At 35.3% G+C, this 19,211-nt stretch overlaps 3 long non-coding RNA genes across 3 annotated transcripts; 1 reads left to right on the top strand and 2 right to left on the bottom strand.

Annotated features, from left to right (window-relative positions):
* Window positions 1–1,939: 1,939 nt before the first annotated feature.
* On the top strand, window positions 1,940–3,928 carry LOC311299292. The gene is made up of 5 exons (XR_014629092.1): window positions 1,940–2,121; window positions 2,217–2,313; window positions 2,399–2,509; window positions 3,167–3,333; window positions 3,823–3,928. It is a non-coding gene; the product is annotated as an uncharacterized lncRNA (long non-coding RNA).
* A 1,354-nt stretch (window positions 3,929–5,282) lies between these two features.
* On the bottom strand, window positions 5,283–6,035 carry LOC311287188. The gene is made up of 3 exons (XR_014626702.1): window positions 5,931–6,035; window positions 5,617–5,810; window positions 5,283–5,526 (listed from the first exon to the last, which is right to left on the bottom strand). It is a non-coding gene; the product is annotated as an uncharacterized lncRNA (long non-coding RNA).
* A 1,698-nt stretch (window positions 6,036–7,733) lies between these two features.
* On the bottom strand, window positions 7,734–8,973 carry LOC311283687. The gene is made up of 3 exons (XR_014626100.1): window positions 8,895–8,973; window positions 7,920–8,022; window positions 7,734–7,817 (listed from the first exon to the last, which is right to left on the bottom strand). It is a non-coding gene; the product is annotated as an uncharacterized lncRNA (long non-coding RNA).
* Between the last annotated feature and the right edge of the window lie 10,238 nt (window positions 8,974–19,211).

Raw genomic sequence — 19,211 nt, 5'->3', positions numbered from 1 at the left:
ATATGGGGTAGATTCGCTAATGTTGATCCACGACCATCATGATCAGTTCAATATGGGGTAGATTCGCTAATGTTGATCCAGGACCATCATGACCATTTCAATATGGGGTAGATTCACTAATGTTGATCCAGGACCATCATGACCATTTCAATATGGAGTAGATTCGCTAATGTTGATCCAGGACCATCATGACCATTTCAATATGGGGTAGATTCGCTAATGTTGATCCAGGACCATCATGATCATTTCAATATAGGGTAGATTCGCTAATGTTGATCCAGGACCATCATGATCATTTCAATATGGGTAGATTCGCTAATGTTGATCCAGGACCATCATCATCATTTCCATATGGGGTAGATTCGCTAATGTTGATCCAGGACCATCATGATCAGTTCAATATGGGGTAGATTCGCTAATGTTGATCCAGGACCATCATGACCATTTCAATATGGGGTAGATTCGCTAATGTTGATCCAGGACCATCATGACCACTTCAATATGGGGTAGATTCACCAATGTTGATCCAGGACCATCATGATCATTTCCATATGGGGTAGATTCGCTAATGTTGATCCAGGACCATCATGACCATTTCAATATATTGTAGATTCGCTAATGTTGATCCAGGACCATCATGACCATTTCAATATGGGGTAGATTCGCTAATGTTGATCCAGAACAATCATGACCATTTCAATATGGGGTAGATTCGCTAATGTTGATCCAGGACCATCATGATCATTTCAATATGGGGTAGATTCGCTAATGTTGATCCAGGACCATCATGACCATTTCAATATGGGGTAGATTCGCTAATGTTGATCCAGGACCATCATCATCATTTCCATATGGGGTAGATTCGCTAATGTTGATCCAGGACCATCATGACCATTTCAATATGGGGTAGATTCGCTAATGTTGATCCAGGACCATCATGATCATTTCAGTATGGGGTAGATTCACAATCAGTTCAATATGCGGTAGATGCACTCATCTTGATTCAGGACCATCATTTATTCGGAAACAATGAATCACCAATCAATTTACATTCATGTGGAGAGCTTTAAAATGTTTTAAAATGTAATCTTTCAACTTATCAGCTCTTTGTTAGTGTTTCCTCATTTAAAGTTAGTACATGTGTTTGGTGATGCTGATTGAAAATGAATTAACTAAGTATCATTTTTGTGTGTATACATTTCAGAAATGTTCCATGATGGAGGAGTTTATCAAAAAGTCTGTGGAAAATGAAGAAAGGAGAAAAATAAGACAGAAAAACATTAAACTCAAGGTGCATGTTCTTAAACCAGATGATCAAGAAGAAAACTTTATCACAGAAATAATAAACAAAGAGCACACCAAATCATTCAGGACCACAAATTGCTCCAGTTTAAAAGATAAAAGAAGAGGATATTATATTTTCCATTGCAGAAGATCTGGAAATGTATATGAAAGAAGTCACAGAGCTGTTGGGTGTAAAGCATACCTCTCTTTTAAAGTAAAAAATGATTGGAAAGGACACAAAGTTGTTGTGCAGAGAATATTTGACCAGCACAATGGACATGATGTTTCTGTAGAAGATGGTCATTTTCAGCAGATTCACCCTCAGCTGGTGGATCAGATCAAGAAGTGGATCACATTAGGCGTAAAACCAGATGTCATCCTCCTTCAAGCTCATGAGTGGTCAAAAGCTCATGGAGAAGTTAATTATCATTCCAGAGAATACTTTGTTACACCAGAAGACATACATAATATCCGTACCTGTATGCTTCGAGGGAAACATCTTGATAAAGATGATTGTAAGAGTACAGAGAAACTATTAGCTGGTCCTTTAAAAGATAATGTTGTATTTTATCAGCCACTGGGTAAGGATCAGGACCTTATAATTGTTCTCCAAACAGAGTGCATGAGAAAAGACTTACAGGACCATGGGAGTAACATTGTGTTTTTTGATGCCACACACTGTGTGAATCAATATTCCTTTCCACTTTTTACACTGCTTGTGAGAGATGACCATGGTCATGGAGTTCCTGTTGCATACATAATAACAAGCAGTGAGACGCAAGAAACCCTCAAGCTTGCACTTCAGAGGCTACGCCCTTTGTTCCCTAAGCCACCAAGGTAATTTATTAAGGAACTGATCTATTGGGGGATCCACTGCTGGAATGGATACAGCAGTGCTGAACAAGTTAACCTACTTTTCTTTTTCTTTAAAGGTGCTTCATGGTTGACAAAGACATGAGTGAAATAAATGCTTTGAATGACGTTTTCCCTGAGTCTGATGTTCTTCTTTGCTGGTACCATGTACTTCAAGTAAGAAGTTTTTTTTCCCCTTAAATTTAATGATTCATAATTTAATGATACTTGCCTAATCCATTACATATGTCCTGGTTCACAGGCCGTTGTTCGGTGGTTGATGAAGTCAGATTCCGGTGTTAGTGGGCCACAGCATTCAAGTATCCGGAAAGAAATTATTGATTACTTCAAAAAAATGAAAGCTTGTCCTATGGTATTTGAATTTGAATTTGTAATGGTTATACTGTATTATTGTAATATGTACATAATGTATAATTTTTTTTATAATTTTAATGCTTAATTTTTTCACCCAAAAACATTTTTTTTTGTCGTCATTTACTTACCCTCATGTTGTTCCAAACCTGTATGAGTTTCTTTCATCTGTTGAACACAAAAGAAGATATTTTGAAGAATGTTGGTAATTAAACAATTGATGAACCCTATTGACTTTCATAGTAGAAGAAAAAAAAAAACCAAGAAAGTCAATGGGTGTTGTCAACTCTCTGGTTACCAACATTCTTTAAAATATTTTCTTTTGTGTTCAACAGAAGAAAGAAACTCATACAGGTTTGGAACAACACAAGGGTGAGTAAATAATGTCAGCATTTTCATTTTTTTCTGTGAATTATCCCTTTCAGAAAGTCAGAAATGTTTGAATTCATACCATTTGCACCTTACATTTTTTTACTATACATTGTATACTTTTCCATTCATGTTCCATTCATCCAATGTTTTTTAAAAACCACAGAAAAGGCAAAATACTATAGATATTATACAATCCTATAGATATTTTATCTTGTATATTATTAAACTTTTATGTTGTTGCCTTTTTTGCTTGTAGACTCACAATACCTCTTTTTGTTAATTGCAGAAGGCTGACTTTGACAGAGTGGCAAAACAATTCCTAAAGGAATTCTCTCACTACAAAGAGCTTTGCAATTATTTCCAGAGGTACTGGGAACCAATAAGTCATAGATGGGCTGATTATGGACGTTGTTATAACCATGGGAATTCAGAGACCAACAATTTGATAGAAAGGTAGGTTCCACTTTATTTTGATAGTCCACTTTAGACATTCTACTTACTATAAGTAATTTTGCAACTACATGTCAACTAACTCTCATTAGAGTATTAGTAGTAGACTGTCAGTAGACTGTCAGGTTATTGTTTAGGTGTTAGGGTTCGGATTAGTAGAATAAATTGACTTGTAGTTGCCAAGTTACTTATAGTCAGAAGAATTGCTGTTGGGGGACCATCAAAATAAAGTGTTAGCAGATATTAAGCATACAGTGTACTAATACTCTAATGACGGTTAGTTGACATGTAGTTGCAAAGTTACTTATTGTTAGTAGAATGTCTAAAGTGGACTATCTAAATAACGTATTATCCTAAAGGTAAAATAAGACCCTTGTGAATTTAAATTGATTTCTGCTTTACAGCCTTTAATATCATTCACTGTTGTTGCAACTTTTCCATATATAATTATGAACTTGTTTTGGCATTATAAATTGTTTTTCATTTATTCAGGTTCTTCCATCGACTGAAATACCAATTCTTATCTGGGATAAGAAATCGACGTTTGGATGACTTGCTTGACGTCCTTCTTTGCAAGACAGAGACTTACTTTCAGGTGATAAAACACACACTTGCAATCAGCAGGAAGAATGGCAAATTGTGTTGCCATGAAGTTGGAGGAAACATTTAACAAAGCAACTAGAATGATGGAAAAAGGCTGGATTGACCACATTACAAGAGAATCATTGGAAATATATGTGTATAATGTGCCATCCGAACAAGACTCCTCACTTTCCTACAGAACCTGCCCAGCAGAGTGTTTCTGCAGTTGCCCTGTGGGTTTGAAAGGTGAAGTATGCAAACATTTGGTGTTGCTAGATATACTCAAAGATAAGGATGATGCATTCCCTGAACTTGCTCTTCAGCTGGAAGCTCATGCAAGAGCTGTACAAGACAAAGGTCACTTCAGTGTCTGTTCAGAGGTGAAGATGGAAATTGACGTGGAAAGCCTTTGTGGGAGAGGAACATATCATACAGATTTGGAAACCTATTCTTGTACCTGTTGCACATTCTCATATCATGGCATATGTCCCTGCCTTATTTTAGCACAACAGTTGTTTGGCATGACCATTAATGAAAAAACGTGCTGTTCTGTGAATCAATCTGACAATGCTGATGCGTATTTTGAGAAACAAGACACAAGTTCAGACTTCCGGAGACTAGAAGATGTTCTTGAAATTGTCAAAAGATGGCAGACTGTTCCAGAGAACATCAAAAGCCAAATAAATGATCTCTATATTAACGTGCAACAAGAAGACAGAAGTCTTTTGTCAAAAAGGCATTGTACCAATGACACTTCAAGGAAGATACAGCCACTCTTCCCATGCAATGCAAAAAACAGAAAAAAGACTTCCAAGGTTTCCAAGAAAACCTGCATTTCTGATACAAACTCAGGAGGATTTAAAAGAAGAAAGAGACAACCCAAAAAAAGTAAGAAAATGAAAGAAAATGTGAATACAGGATTGGGTGCAGAATATCTTGTATGAAATTTTGGGATCAAATGAAAAGCTGCTTTTAGTGTGGCCAAATGTTTTGTTTAACTTGATGTTAATTTCAAAACAATACTGTTTTCGGAAGAATCTGCAAAGCTGTTTTCAATGTAATGTATTTTGTGTGCTAAAAAGAGATTCCGTAAATGTAAATTTTAAATTTTAGATCTATTATTAATTATTACCGTTACAGTACCATTGCAATGTGGCTAGATGACATGTGGTATGTTTCTGTTTGTGTTCATAAGAAGGAATCATATGCCATTCATCAAATAATTTTTTTTTAATTATTCCACATATTAAAGATGTAAGAAGCTTATTTTACACTGAGCATATTGATATAACAAAATTATTAATATAACACAAATATAAGGGTATTTTACAGAAATAAAAGGCCCCTGATTCAGTTAGTTGGGAACATTTTGAAGAGATGAACCATCTGTATAAACAAAATATCAAACATAAAAGGTTATTGTCAGATTTAACAACCTTAACATTTCACATACAGTTTGGTGCTGCTTTGTTCTGCTTTCATTTTAGACACTCTGAGATGAAACCTAACACTCCATCCACTGCCTGTGGACCAAATGTGTGGGTTAATAAACTGAAAGCTGATCTCGAATCCAGGCTTGATTGCAAGTTGGCACGCACACTAGCCAGAGTTGTCCTTTAATGAAAAGAAAAAAATGAAACAGTTAATAAAATTACATTAAATATCAGCAATACAGTAGCTCTGCATTAAGAAAATGTACTGTACCTGGTTACTTCTGCATTGTGGTCACTTATGTCATTACGTACCAACTTTGGACTGACATTTTGACAAAGACTTTTAGTTAGACCAGTGGCTAGGTCTGAAGCCTCTCCCTCTGTTAGTGCACTAAAAATGCTTGTCTTAGTCTTCATTTTCTTGGGAAGATTGAGGACTAATTCAGGCAGATTTTTTTTGCGCCCCTTAAGAAAAATGAACAGTAGTGCATTAGAACTAAAATAAAACTAATAGAGATGAAAACAAATATAAAACACAACTGATAACTTAATATATCAACCTTATCAATTTAAAAATGAACTTACTCCTAGCAGATCTCTGAAAACATTAGAGGACATATTCTCCCCTTCTATTCTGCGCTGAATTTCTTCTTTTGTGACAACATACGGGGACTTTCTCTGACCAGTGAGGGCTAAGCGTCCAAACACTTTGATGCCTTTAATGTTGTCTGTGGGGTTATTCAAAGGACCATCTCCACTGTCTCTTGCCTCTATTTCCTCATTTTCAAAACCTGCATCCTTGCCAGTGTCAAAGGTTTGTGGCTGTCTTTCTTCCTTGCTGTCTTGTTTTTTTTCCCTGTCTGATGAATCACTTCCCTTTCTTTTTGTACCCTTTGATTGTTTTGTTTTTACTTCCACTTTTTCTGTTTTGTGAGTTTCCCTTTTCTCTTCTTCCTCTTGTTTCTTCTCATCATCTGGAGGTCTTGTTCTTTCCTCTGTCTGCTTACTTTCTCCTTTTTGTAGATGTCCGAAGATATTGTTTCCTTCACCTGCTATTTGAAGCATCATCATAAACAGCAATGCCATTCTAATCTCAGGAGGACTAATTATTACATCTATAGAAAACATTAAAATGGGTGTACAACTAAACTTGTACTGGGATACATCATCCTCTATACCTCTACAATGGACAACAGTTCTGAAGTCATACATTATAAGGAACAGACCCAAACATATTATTAACTAATAACATTCCCCTCTTGCTTCAGCGAAACATACACTTGTAACTTTCTGAGACTTTCTGAGTCTAAATGCATAATTGTATTTTTTCCTAAGACAAGAGCTATGATGTAAAAAGATAGCATGCACTCAAAATTTTTAATGAAAAAAAGTGCATCACCAGAGGTCAAATACCTTCAGTAGTTGAAGCACTATTAGAATATTAAAAAGACTGTTCCAAAAACAAACTGTACAGTACTGCATAACATGCATATAAACATACCCTTATTCAAACTGCCCATTTCATTTTAAAAATATCCTTAAATTTGCTTTGAAATATAGTATGTAACAGTATATACTTATTTTGATTTTTGTGGGAGTTTCACTGCAGTTTGCACAGCTTTTTTAGCCTGCACATTTTATACAGTGTGTTGAATAACTGTTTGTTCTTAGAATTTACTTACAAATTACACAGATGCCACATGGTGTTCGCTGACATCTCAAATGGCTGTGTGCACCGCATTCCTGACAGCACACCTAAAAGTGAAACAATGCTTGTTTTTTTGTAATTAATTACAGTATTAAACAGATTATTCCATTTACCTTCTCTTTCATCAGGACACTCCAGCACACTGTGCACTTTACACCTCTATCTGCAGGGAAAAAATATGATCATATATATATATATATATATATATATATATATATATATATATGCAAATCATATATTAAGAATCAAATGAGTAGTTTTGTCTTGGCCATGAGATATTCATTTAACCATGAGTAGTGACATTCTTATTGTCACGAGTTGGCAAGGAAGAGGAGAAGCAATGATCCAAAACCGTTCGGTCTGTGCAGCGCTGCTTCACTTTGAACATATAATGTAGACATGATCTTGTGGTCATGACATATCACATTCCCACTAATTAATATTAATTAAATAACCCTTGCTGCTGTCGCTTCTCGCCACTGGCTTACTCACTGTAAAGCTGCTTTGACACAATGTGCATTGTAAAAAGCGCTATATAAATAAAGGTGACTTGACTTGATCTAATAACTCATGGTCACGACCAAACTAAGTGAACCGAACATGTCCCCCCAAATGTATAATTTGTATGTTTTGCTTTAGTTTTTATGAAAGGCAGCACCTAAAGAGGAGAACAGAATGTTGCAGAACTGTGCCCTTAGCTGGGGTATATCCACTGAGGCATATCCATCCACGAAATCTTTTCCCTCAAGCAGGGCCTGAGCAAACTATATATATATAAATTTTAATGTGAATTTTAAATAATTTATCAGAATGCATAAAAATAAAAGTACATCGACAGATTTTAGAAAATGAGAAAAAAAAAATACCATTAGCACATGGACCCCACAAGAATGTCCATCCTCTTGTCGTGGGTGGGGCACATCATTCCATGTCCATTTCAGGGCACATCCTTTAGCTTTGGCAAAAGAACTGAAAAAATAAAGCTTAATTATTAGGTATTTGTTCTGAATGTAGTGCTGATACAGTATGTTGTTGTTTTTTCATATGCTTGGTCATTTAAGGTAATGTTTCACTATAATAAAATCCATTAGCAGAATAATTTTGTTGTGTAGCAAGACTCTAAACACAACACACTTTGGCAAGTATCAAGTGTTAACTAAATGAAAGTAGACTGTGGACGGGGGTATTTTTAATAAATATCTGGTCAGGACGTGTCTCAGTTTTTTTGCGGTGTCACTTTTAAGTCATGACTTTTAAATGTTAGAAATTTGTACAATTAATTAAAGGTGAAGTGTGTATTCAGTTTATTGATCACTGACAACCCATTCATGGGTTTACCATATTGAGCTTCCCAGGCACTATACCCATCTCTATAACATCTCTATAACTCAAGAAGTTATAGACCTTAGTCAGGGTAGTGACATTTTTTTGTTGTTGCATTTTTATGTATGTATGTATGTGTGCTTGTCAAAAGTTCAAAAATATTATAACTTTTTAATTTTTTAAGTTTCTTCTGCTCACCAAGGCTGCATTTATGTAAGAACAATAATGTCGTGAAATATTATTTCAATTTAAAATAATTGTTTTCTGTACAGTTAAAAAGGTAATTTATTCCTGTGATGCAAGGCTGATTTTTAAACATCATTAAATATTGTTATGAGACAGTAAAGGCATCATTGTCAAAACCATGCACTTAGAAATCCGTTTTCAAAAGCTTATGTTTTCAGGCTCCCAAAACACTGTTGTCATGTAACTGAACGGACAAATGGACCAAATGATTACAGCCTTGAAATAAAGGGATACTATCAACATCTTAATGTTATTTATTGTTAATCTACTACCTCCAATTCTTCAGAATCCAATTTTTCTTGCCATTGGTTTCACCAAATGGATCCATGTATGTGACTTCTTGTTTTGTGAGGTCACAGAACTACAAAATAAGATCAGAAAATTAGGAGATTAAAAAATAAAAAAGAAGATTAAAAGAATCATCTAATACCAATCCTATAATATCCTATAAAAACTGTTATAATTATATTATATATTAGAGTTTGCACAAGGTAACAGTCAATTGTAAGAAATGTAAGAAATTGTTTAGTCTGGTATGGTTTCCTACTGAACCAAGCCTGGCGTATTCAGAACGTTATGATTTGGCCTATACTTACAAAAAGGGTCCAGTGATTTTCATTTTCCAGGAGGGCACCAATAACTTTAGCGTAGGTTTTAAATAGGTCTTTCTGGAAAGATATAATTATTAATTTAATCAAAAGAAACCAGTTTTATGTGGAACATCATATGTGCTTTTTTTAAAGGGGCTCTAGGAAGTGAAGGGGCTCTGTGGCCATGAAGTGAACTCCAGCCAGCAACTTATTGCTTGTGCTTGCGGTCATGCATGCAATCCATAGTGATTCGAGCAAGCCTTGGCCAAAACAGTAGCCGATATCACGTCGACAGATGACGTTCATTAAAATTACACTGTTAAGATTTTCCAGCCATGAGTCGTTAAAATCAGAATAGAGACTTTCATAGACAACCTAGGAAGTTATAAAAAAAATGATTAAAACATGACAATTAATACGTATAGCCCCTTTAAAATAATATAAGGCTGAAGGTTGTAACTTTTTCAAAGTTAAAACATTCTCCTTTTGTAGCCGAATATGCAGAGACAATTTAGTATGCAAACCAGCTGTGTGTTGATTCTGATGTAAACAATTGCATAAACATTATTATAAAATGGTAATATTCACAAATAAATGGAATATGGTCAAAGACAAGATGCTTTTGCCCGTAATGTTTAATAGTGCAGCTTCCATATTTCTATTTTGCACTCCATATCAGGGTGAACCTTGCTAAATTCAGACTGTACTGTATGTCATTGCTATGAACATTTAGTGCCTCAGTGCTAGGTAAGCACTGTATCTGCAGTGCACAGCATAAATGAGTTAATCCCCTCTGAACAAATACAAAATATGTATTTTCTTAATGACCGCTAATATAACTTGAAATGTATTAAACATATGCTTTCTAAAAATAGAGAAAAATATGTTATTAATATCCGTAAAATAGGAAAATTAGCCAATTTTGTGCAGAAATGAGTACACCCTAGATTTAATTCCACAAATGTATAATATAGTAGTACTTAGTATGTCTTCCTTAATTTTAAGTAAACTGCTCAGACACTTTTTGGAACAGAGTGAACAAGTTCATGACAAATTATCACATGTCTCCTGTTGAACTCCTGGATGATGACCTCCTTAAATGCTCTGATCTTTAATGAGGAGTGTTGCTCAACTTGTCTCTACAAAATCCCTCACAGGTGCTCAAGTGTGTTAAGATTGGGTGAAATACATGTCCACAGAAGGTTTTCACCTTGAGAGAATGTTACGTCATTGTCATGTTGAAAAAATGCCCAACAACGCAGGGAATAAGCAATGAGGAGAGGGTAGCATCTTATGTTTCAAGCTTTTGTATTACATCACACTGAGAAGTGTGATTTCATGATAGCATTGATAAAGCACAACTCCCTCACACCTTCAGAACTCATGCATCACTATATAAGAGCTTTAATACCACTGAACTTCACTGTGGGAACCAGGCACTTCTCACTGTACTCCTCCAGCAACAGCATAATATTTTGGATGCTGTTAGATCCAAAATGATTGACTTGGTCTCATGAGACCTGAATAAGGATTCACAGAAGTCTATGTTTTGTAAATATGGTCCTTGGAAAAGGCTAATTAACTTTATTGTGTTTTAGCTACAGTAAGTCCAGTGTTGACAATAACCATGCATGTAACTTATGCAGGCTGCATCTAACTCTGTGAGATAAAGACTCACTCTTTTCATAGCTTTTGCTGGCTCTGAAACACTGGCTTTGTATTTATCCTTACAAAGTCTCCTGAGTCTTTCCCAAGTGGAACCATTGTTGTCAGAATTACTGTAATTCTGAGAATGATTCAGTGGGCTATATAACACTTAAGTGTCAAGAAATGACTTCTCTTTAAATCTTTTGGTTCAACATATGTTCAACATACTTAATAAAAATTGCCTTAAACTGACACCAGAATTATTATTATTATTTTTTTTTTCAGAAGTAACTTTCAGGAGGGTGTACTTATTTTTGCAACACAACATTTTATCACTTTGATAAGAAAATCTTATTTTCCTGAACAATGTTGTCATGTTTCTTTGGTAATTGATCAAGCAGACTTCCTGGAACATTATATATCCAAAGAACCCTAATATGTCTTCCAAGTAAAGAGTAATTGCTTAATTTGTTAAGTTTATACTTATTTATGCTATGCAATGTATGTCTTCACAAGTCCTGGACATTTTCACCTTTGCTCAATGTTTGTGTGTGAAAACTATCAGTTGCTAGTCCATGCTAGAGTAACATTAGAATCTGCAGCTTTAATATTTAGATGGGCAAATGTCTTTGATTGCATTTTTTATGTTAGATAATATATTCTTGAGTATGTAAATATTATTTACTGCACCTTGCAGAAGTAGTGGCTTTTAACCCTCTGTGATCCAGACAGAATCTTAGTCATGGATTGTGTACAAATATTGTACACATCCTTGAATTTCTTAAGGAGAAAAGAAAAAGCCGATAAATACATACATACATACATACACACATATATAGCTACATACAGACATACATTATATATTGCATACCTTGCAGGTGATACTCATGAGAGCATCCATTACCTATTGATAATAACTTTAGTTAGAACCTGAAGAAAATCATACAATTCTGAAATACACCTGCAATTAATAAATACACTTATAGCTCACCACATCTGGTATGTAGCCTGGCTCATACAGTGCTTTTAAATGGGCAGCTGAAATGCTATTTGGCCCAACACAGCCCACTAAGGACTCCCAAGGTTGTATATCTGTATATAGGGTATGTATATAAAAGTCATTAGCACAAATTTAAAAGGGTATGTGTGTATATGTGATACGGAATGTGCAAACTTACTAGTCATGTTGAATCATACGTTGAAAGCTGTAAAACAAGAATGTCACAGTTCATTAGGAAGCATTTCTGTAAACAATTTAAAAGGGCTGTAAGAATATGTAAGAATTTTCATATATTAATCACTTTTTTATTGCCAATGTTTACTATGATGCTTAAAAAACGAGACCTTCCCTGACTTCCTAGGTTGTCTGTGTAAGCATGTAGAATAACAAGGGTTAGTGAATTCCACATATAGCCCCTTCAAGAATAAAATAGAAATGTGGGTTAAGCTAATTAATTATATAAATAAAGGCAAAGGTATCAAACATTTTTTTTTACCAGACACTGTAAAATGTGACTACAGTGCAGGGTGCAGCATAGCTAAGTTATTTATCCTTAAACTAAGTATTAAGATTTACAGTTACAATTACAGTAGCACATCCTACAATACAAAATAGTAGATTTAGATTTAATCCAACACTGTAATAAGTAATAAAACTTTTCAAGATTTCAAGTAACTTATAATTTGACCGTAACTACAGTAGAAATGTTGGAGAATTTGCTAATTTATGGGAATCATGATAGATTTTGGTTATTTAATACAATTTATTATTTAATTATTACGCCATAATAAAATGATCATGATGGTCCTGGATCAACATTAGCAAATCTACCCCATATTGAACTGGTCATTATGGTCCTGGATCAACATTAACGAATCTACCCCATATTGAACTGGTCCTTATGGTCCTGGATCAACATTAGCAAATCTACCCCATATTGAAATGGTCATTATGGTCCTGGATCAACATTAGCGAATGTACCCTATATTGAAATGGTCATGATGGTCTTGGATCAACATGAGTGAATAGACCCCATGTTGAAATAGTCATGATAGTCCTGGATCAACATTGGTGAATTTACCCCATATTGAAATGATCATGATGGTCCTGGATCAACATTAGCGAATCTACCCCATATTGAACTGATCATGATGGTCCTGGATCAACATTAGCGAATCTACCCCATATTGAACTGATCATGATGGTCCTGGATCAACATTAGTGAATCTACAATATATTGAAATGGTCATGATGGTCCTGGATCAACATTAGCGAATCTACCCCATATTGAAATGGTCATGATGGTCCTGGATCAACATTAGCGAATCTACCCCATATTGATCTGATCATGATGGTCGTGGATAAACATTAGCGAATCTACTCCATATTGAAATGATCATGATGGTCCTGGATCAACATTAGCGAATCTACCCCATATTGAAATGGTCATGATGGTCCTGGATCAACATTAGCGAATCTACCCCATATTGAACTGATCATGATGGTCCTGGATCAACATTAGCGAATCTACCCCATATGGAAATGATGATGATGGTCCTGGATCAACATTAGCGAATCTACCCATATTGAAATGATCATGATGGTCCTGGATCAACATTAGCGAATCTACCCTATATTGAAATGATCATGATGGTCCTGGATCAACATTAGCGAATCTACCCCATATTGAAATGGTCATGATGGTCCTGGATCAACATTAGCGAATCTACCCCATATTGAACTGATCATGATGGTCCTGGATCAACATTAGCGAATCTACCCTATATTGAAATGATCATGATGGTCCTGGATCAACATTAGCGAATCGACCCCATATTGAAATGGTCATGATGGTCCTGGATCAACATTGGTGAATCTAATGATCATGATGGTCCTGGATCAACATTAGCGAATCTACCCCATATGGAAATGATGATGATGGTCCTGGATCAACATTAGCGAATCTACCCATATTGAAATGATCATGATGGTCCTGGATCAACATTAGCGAATCTACCCTATATTGAAATGATCATGATGGTCCTGGATCAACATTAGCGAATCGACCCCATATTGAAATGGTCATGATGGTCCTGGATCAACATTGGTGAATCTAATGATCATGATGGTCCTGGATCAACATTAGCGAATCTACCCCATATGGAAATGATGATGATGGTCCTGGATCAACATTAGCGAATCTACCCCATATTGAACTGATCATGATGGTCCTGGATCAACATTAGCGAATCGACCCCATATTGAAATGATCATGATGGTCCTGGATCAACATTAGCGAATCGACCCCATATTGAAATGGTCATGATGGTCCTGGATCAACATTAGTGAATCTACAATATATTGAAATGGTCATGATGGTCCTGGATCAACATTAGCGAATCTACCCTATATTGAAATGATCATGATGGTCCTGGATCAACATTAGCGAATCTACCCCATATTGAAATGGTCATGATGGTCCTGGATCAACATTAGCGAATCTACCCCATATTGAAATGGTCATGATGGTCCTGGATCAACATTAGTGAATCTACAATATATTGAAATGGTCATGATGGTCCTGGATCAACATTAGCGAATCGACCCCATATTGAAATGATCATGATGGTCCTGGATCAACATTAGCGAATCTACCCATATTGAAATGGTCATGATGGTCCTGGATCAACATTAGCGAATCTACCCCATATGGAAATGATGATGATGGTCCTGGATCAACATTAGCGAATCTACCCCATATTGAAATGATCATGATGGTCCTGGATCAACATTAGCGAATCTACACCATATTGAAATGATCATGATGGTCCTGGATCAACATTGGTGAATCTACCCCACACTGTTAAAAAAAACCGTGAAATTTACGGTAAAAAACCGGCAGCTGTGGTTGCCAGTATTTTACCGTAAAAAATAAGGTAGCAACCTTTTATGTTTTACGGGATTTAAATTTACGGGCAAAAAAACACAATGTAAAAAAACCCCTGTGAAATTTACGGTAAAAAACGTTAGCTTGGTTGCCAGTATTTTACCGTAAAAAATATGGTAGCAACCTTACTTTAAAAAAAAAAAAAAAAAAACATCAGCTGTGGTTCCTAGTACTTTACCATAAAAAATACAGTAGGAACCTTTTAGTTTTCACGGGACAACCGTTATATTACATAAACCGATAAATGTTATCATTAAATTTCACTGAAGTATTAAAGTTTACTTTATATCTTTGCAATATACTGAAAACCATCATAACAACACAAATGGCAAAAAAGAAGAAAAAAAAAACACAATGATTTAAGTATACCATTAGTTTTTCACAATCTGAGGTACATGGTAATATTGAGAAGGTGCACAGTGTCATACACACAAACACAAAACACCATCATGGTGACATACACACGTGACTCCAAATAATGGCATAAACATTCATTAAACAATATATGATGTAATATAAACCAAAAAAATATAATATAAACTGATAACAAAAACCAAGAAGAAACATAATTATTTAAATTAAATAGCATCAAATGTGAAGTGTCACACAGGGAATTCTGGGAATGTCCATTTAGAGAAACAACAGGAACAGAAAAAAGAGACGAGCAGAAACACAACTACAACTGACTTCAGCCACAGCCTCAGATGAAATCAACTGAAGATAAAAAACATTAAATCTGTGAAGATCTCAGCAGAGGAGGATTAAACAACTCCACAAACAGCATTACCAGCTTCACTTATTACTAACCAGACTGACTTTATTTCTGTCAGACGTCTACAGTTCTGTTTGAGAATTAACAGAGGTTTAGATGTTGATGATTTATTGTTTCATTTGAAGTCACCATGATGGAGATCAGTGACTGCTTTAGTTGGGGTTTTGACCCTTGACTTTCTAACTTTAGTTTTTCTCTGCCTGCTGTAACTCTGTGTTTATAAAACATGTTGATTATAGCTAGGAAATCAGAGAGAAAATGAATCGTGTGATGGCAGTTGTGAATCAATGATGGCACACACAGATGTCACTGAACTCATTAAAATCCTTCTTTCTGACTTCGGTTTATGTTGTTGGTTAGTGAATCTGCATAAATGCCCAGACTTTTTGATATAATATAAAGGATTTCTTAAAAGTTGTTTAAAAAAAAAAAATCATTCCTTAAGGCACACACAGATGTCAAGATTCAGTCTATGCATCTCAACAATGGTGAGGAGCAGAATATTCAATTAGGAAAAGTAAATTACATAGACAATTCAGATCATAATTTATTCATACCGCAATGCATGATGGGAGCCATTAATGAGTTGTGATTGGTGGCAGCCACTGCAACATGCTTTATTATTGTCACCATTGTTGAGATTCACAGGCTGATTATTGATGTCTGTGTTTTAAATGAATTTATCTGAAAATCTTTTGATCAGAACAATGTTTATTAAATATTTTGAATTGTAAGTAAAGTACTGATAATTATAGGCTGAAGAATCACTAAACTGCTGCTAACAAGTTAAACCAAACTATCTCAATGAGTTTCCTTTTTCAGATCACAGCATGATTATGTCAAAACATAACCACCACTATAAGATAACATTTTACTTTGTTCATTTAACTGTTATAAATTAATAACAGCAGACAAACAACAATAAATATTAAAGTAAACAAATAATGGTCTAGAGCCGAACTAAAGCAAACACCCATCACCTTAATGGTAACTTACAATTTGTGATTTTCTTCTTCAGTGATTCTGCTTGTTAACATCAGGTGTCTTCAATAATGCTCAATCATCACTAAATTAATCACTTAATTATCTCCTCAGCCCTAAATGCTGCTTCATCTGAAAGCAGGTGATGGTGATTTACTACTAATCAAGGAACCGGCTTTACTGACGAGATGCGCATAACCATATCGCGATTTAAATCGCCCAGCCCTAATTGAGCCTCCAATCAAAACTCATCAGTATCTCCCAGCATGCATTGCAGCAGGAATACATTATGCTGAATTGCCTTAGTATTTTCTTTTATTATTATATCTGCTTTTATTTTTGATGTTGTTTTTGTTGCAGCTTTTTAGTAGCTTGTTTTGTGATGTTCAGAGTTTTATCTGATTATTGTGTTGATTGTCACCGTTGTTGAGATTCATACGCTGAATCTTGATGTCTGTGTTGGTTTAAATTAAGCAGTAGTTTAAATCCTTTTTTCTACACCATGTATTTTTAAAGTTCTTCAGATTATCTGTTGCTCATTTACAGAAATATTATACTCAATAATATGAAATATTTATTTGTAATATTATAATCAATATTATCACTTCGCTCAAAGTGAGAGATAAGACTCTTTATGAGATCAGTGAATCAGGCCACAATATGACGATTTTCTCATCATTAACCTGCCATCATCACCTGGTCACATTTTTTCTCTGATTTTCATGCCATAACATTTGTGTTATATAACCACACAGTTAAGGCAGTCAGAGTAAATCTAAAGTTAAAAAGTCAGAGAGCCCAACTAAAGCAAACACTCATCTCCATAATGGTAACTTCAAACTTTATCATTTTCAATAAAACATCAACGTCTAAACCTCTGGTAATTCTAAATAATTAGATTACAGGAAACCACAGCTGGCAGGTTTTTATTTTTTTATTTTTTATATAAAAGTTCAGTTCAATGTTCAATGCCATAAAACCTAAAATATTACTACCGTATTTTACCGTATAAACTTTAGTTCAGTGCCGTAAAAGCAAAAACAATTCTACCGTATTTTTTTACGGTGAAGTACTGGCAACCACAGCTGCCAGTTTTTTTCCGTAATATTTAGATCACTGCCGTAAAACCTAAAATATTACTACCGTATTTTTTACGGTAAATCGCTTTCAACCAGCTGCCAGTTTTTTACCGTAAACTTTAGTTCAATGCCGTAAAACATAAATATTTATACCGTATTTTTTACGGTAAAGTACTGGCAACCAGCTGGCAGTTTTTCACCGTAATTTTTAGTTCGATGATGTAAAACTTTGTAAAATTAGTAAACATTTGCTACCGTATTTTTTACGGTAAGGTACGGTAAATGCAACGGTAAGTTTTTTTTTTACAGTGTACTTCCAAAATCTGTACATTTAACAGTATATTAATGTACAATTACATGAAATGTCCCGTGAGAGCTATTACAGTTTTTCACTGTATATAGTAAGGGTACATACCGTTAAGGAATTAACATTTTTTTTCCGTTGCTTTTTTACAGTTTTTTACTGTTAAAATTACGAACATTTTTAACAGTGCATATTGAAATGATCATGATGGTCCTGGATCAACATTAGCGAATCTACCCCATATTGAAATGATCATGATGGTCCTGGATCAACATTAGCGAATCTACCCCATATTGAAATGGTCATGATGGTCCTGGATCAACATTGGTGAATCTACCCCATATGGAAATGATGATGATGGTCCTGGATCAACATTAGCGAATCTACCCCATATTGAAATGGTCATGATGGTCCTGGATCAACATTGGTGAATCTACCCCATATTGAAATGATCATGATGGTCCTGGATCAACATTGGTGAATCTACCCCATATTGAAATGATCATGATGGTCCTGGATCAACATTAGCGAATCTACCCTATATTGAAATGATCATGATGGTCCTGGATCAACATTAGCGAATCTACCCCATATTGAAATGGTCATGATGGTCCTGGATCAACATTAGCGAATCTACCCCATATTGAAATGGTCATGATGGTCCTGGATCAACATTGGTGAATCTACCCCATATGGAAATGATGATGATGGTCCTGGATCAACATTAGCGAATCTACCCTATATTGAAATGATCATGATGGTCCTGGATCAACATTAGCGAATCTACCCCATATTGAAATGGTCATGATGGTCCTGGATCAACATTAGCGAATCTACCCCATATTGAAATGGTCATGATGGTCCTGGATCAACATTGGTGAATCTACCCCATATGGAAATGATGATGATGGTCCTGGATCAACATTAGCGAATCTACCCCATATTGAAATGGTCATGATGGTCCTGGATCAACATTGGTGAATCTACCCCATATTGAAATGATCATGATGGTCCTGGATCAACATTAGCGAATCTACCCCATATTGAAATGGTCATGATGGTCCTGGATCAACATTAGCGAATCTACCCCATATGGAAATGATGATGATGGTCCTGGATCAACATTAGCGAATCTACCCCATATTGAAATGATCATGATGGTCCTGGATCAACATTAGCGAATCTACCCTATATTGAAATGGTCATGATGGTCCTGGATCAACATTAGCGAATCTACCCTATATTGAAATGATCATGATGGTCCTGGAT

Source organism: Rutilus rutilus (assembly GCF_951802725.1).
Source record: "Rutilus rutilus genome assembly, chromosome: 1".
Taxonomy (NCBI): Eukaryota; Metazoa; Chordata; class Actinopteri; order Cypriniformes; family Leuciscidae; genus Rutilus; species Rutilus rutilus.
The sequence above is the reverse complement of the archived record's forward strand: the minus strand, read 5'-3'. Positions and strand labels throughout refer to the sequence as shown.